This window comes from Cyprinus carpio, chromosome A17 (assembly GCF_018340385.1).
Source record: "Cyprinus carpio isolate SPL01 chromosome A17, ASM1834038v1, whole genome shotgun sequence".
NCBI lineage: Eukaryota > Metazoa > Chordata > Actinopteri > Cypriniformes > Cyprinidae > Cyprinus > Cyprinus carpio.
The window spans coordinates 1,327,436-1,330,730 of NC_056588.1; the positions used below are offsets into that span (position 1 = coordinate 1,327,436).

At 33.5% G+C, this 3,295-nt stretch overlaps 1 pseudogene; it reads right to left on the reverse strand.

Annotated features, from left to right (window-relative positions):
• LOC122148098 overlaps positions 1-3,012 on the reverse strand; it is a 7,409-nt pseudogene extending 4,397 nt beyond the window's left edge.
• Between the last annotated feature and the right edge of the window lie 283 nt (positions 3,013-3,295).

The following is a 3,295-nucleotide window of genomic DNA, read 5'->3' on the forward strand; positions in this document are numbered from 1 at the left end:
CCATGAGATGTGTGTAAATTTCTTACTGTAAATATATCAAACCTTAATTTTTGATTCAGTAATATGCATTCTAAAGAACTCATTTGACAACTTTTAAAAGATGATTTTCTCATATTTAGATTTTTGTTGCACCCGCAATTCCAGATTTTCAAATAGTTTTGTATCTCATGGCAAATATTGCTCCTATCCTAACCAACCGTACCTCATGCGAAAGATGATTCTTCAGATATGTATAAATCTAAATTTTCGAAAATGTACCCTTATGACTAGTTTTTGTGCTCCAGAGGTCACATTATCATCAAGCTTTTATTTTAGCAGAAAAGCACAAAGAGCCTTTAAAGCTTCTCTTGTGTGTTGAGCTAGTTATAAAGCACTTCTCATTACGATTTGGAAAAACGTCACTATTTAGGTTTTATTTAGATTAATTGACTGCATAGATTAGTAAAGTAAGCAAAGTCATCAAGAGAGAAAATAAAGGCTTTGTCCCCAAAACGAGCATTGATTAAATAACAAAAACACACACATCTAAGAGTCATTAGTCTAACAGAAGGGTCTGAATGGATTAATAACTTTTGTTCACAGTCAACTTTTGTAAGTCAGAGTACAAGAGAACTTGATTTCAGTCTCACCTTGACGTTTTCCGGATGTTGTGACAGCGAGCTGCCGTCTCTTCCTCTCCCGATGCTGAAGATCGCGATCCCTGATCGTTCTCCTCTCTCCCGCCCTCGTCTCCGGGCCCTGGCGCTTGGTCACCCACACGCTGATCCTGAACACAACAACATTGATACACCAACTGAAAATCTCTATATTATTCCTAGTCCAGCTATCAGTGATGTTCTGCAGATTTAGATTACTTTCCCCTTCGTTCTAGTTCAGGACAGCACGGTTTCAGCGGCTTTCAGCCTTTCTGACTCCCAGGTCCCCCTTAGTCTTTATATACTATTATAATCTTTATTTATTATTTTAAAAGCTTATAAAAAAAATTTCAGAATCAAGTTTTTAGTTTTTTAATTGTATGCTTTTGTCATTTTTTATTAGGTTTGTGTTTTTTTTAGTAGTTCAAAATATTTTATTGAAATAAAAAGGTTACAATTTTTTGTTTTATATATTAAATCATTTCAGTTTATTTTATTTAAAGTAAGGGTTTTTCATGGTTCTAGACAAGTTTTTTGGGTGTGAACGGTTATAAATCTGCTTGACTTTTTGGGCATTGTTTGTGATTTTACTGATAAGGATATAGATGATATGTAAAACAATTAAGTGTTAATTAATAATATGTAGGGTTTTCCAAGATGTGTGAAACATCGCAAATGGTCTGTTTCAAAAAAAAAAAATCCATTATATATAGTATATATATATATATAGTTATTTTGATTTTTTTTATATATATATATATATATAAAAAACAGTTGCTGAATAAGTGAATTAATTCTAAATATCTTGAACCATTTTTTCCTAGTTGTTTTTGTTCTACCAATACTAATAATAATAATAGGGGCTGTCCAAGTCGATTACTCACGATTAATCATTATCCAAAATAAAGCTTTGTTTACATAATATAGGTATGTAAAAATAGGTATATTTATTATGGTATATGATAAATCACACACACATAAATTATATATTTTAGAAAAATATTTACATGTATATACATTTATATATTTATATTCTTATATTTTTATATTAATATAAATATATTTAATATACAAACATAACATGATTCTTCTTGGAAATATATACACGCATGTGTGTGTACTTATATATACATAATAAATATACACACGTATACACACTATTAAGTTATTATGTAAACCAAACCTTTTATTTTGGATGTGATTAATCGTGATTAATCATTTGACAGCCCCACACAATAATATATGTATATAGATTAATGAATAAATAAAAACAGGTTGCTTGATAAGTGCATTCATTTAAATATCTATGACCATTTTTCTAGTTGTTTGTCGTATTTTAACCATATTATTTTTAATATATTTTGAGTGTCCCCTTGTTTCAGTATGGTCGAAATCACTTTATTTCCAAATGCTCACTTTATAATGACAGAGATTGTTTCCAAAGCAGCAATAAGCAGAAAAATAACAGCGCTACTGTTTTGTAAAAGTCAGCACAATACTGAACAAACTTGTTATTTCGCTCTGGTAGGAAAGCAGCTCTAGCAAACAAAACAGGGACACACAGTGTCCTTTTATTTTCAGCTCAATTCAGTTTAATGTTGCTTCAGTTCAGTTCAATGTAACATGTCAGTGTGGCATAAACAAATTCCTGTACCCAACAAAAAGTCCCCTTTATCAAAAAAAAACTTTTAAACCAAATAAACTTCAAGTGTAACATGGGAAGGTTGCTATTCAATAAGTACTACAACCGTAAGCGTAAAAATGAAGTAACCTAAACCACGATCGTGAATTTATCAAGCAAACAAGCAAGTGACTAAAAATGAGACTCTCTCAGCTCATCAGTGAGATTCCAATGCTGGTCTGAAGCAAACAACAATCAAAAGCTACAGGCTTTTATATGGTCAGCGGGCTCTGAATCTGCTGGTGATTGTGTGTCTGTGCAGGAATAAAGCAGCCTCACGTTTGATGATTTGTTGATGGTGATGGTCAGATCAGTCAGCTTTTCCCTTCCTGCGGTGGGAGCAGCATCCCCTTCCTGTTCCGCCTCGCTTTTTATCCCTTCCTCCACTTCCTGCAGAACATCGTAAAACTCAGCAAGGCCCAAACACACAAAGTTCTTTTTTATGCACCGCTTGATCTTCTTACCATTAAATTTAATTTCACACATAATTCATAAAATGCTTTCTGAATAAGTTTCCGTGGACTTTAAATGTGAAGTTTGCAAATTTGAATTAAACACGGTGTGTTGTTTTGACAGATTTCTGAAATGTAGCCACCTGGTGTCGCGCTTCATAAGCGCTTCTGCTTTTTCTTCCGTAGCATCTGTGATCTTTTTACCAGCCTCGCCATTCCTTGTGTTCCCCTTCTTCTTCAACATCATCAGCGATCTCTGTGGGGACTCGGAACAGTTTATGTAACATGCTAACATCAATGCACATCACACACAATGGCAAAACAATCACATTGATAATGCCATCTCCGGCAGGCTTTCTGTTATTATTTACGCCTCGCAGCACGAAATTAAACCTTTCTACACCAACAGCAGTGTAATGGTCTTCACATTTTTTCCTTGCCACTTGTGGAGGAGACGTTTGAACAGTTGGGAGCACAAAAAAAAAAGGAATTACATAACGCAAATCTAACAAAATAAAGCTGCATTT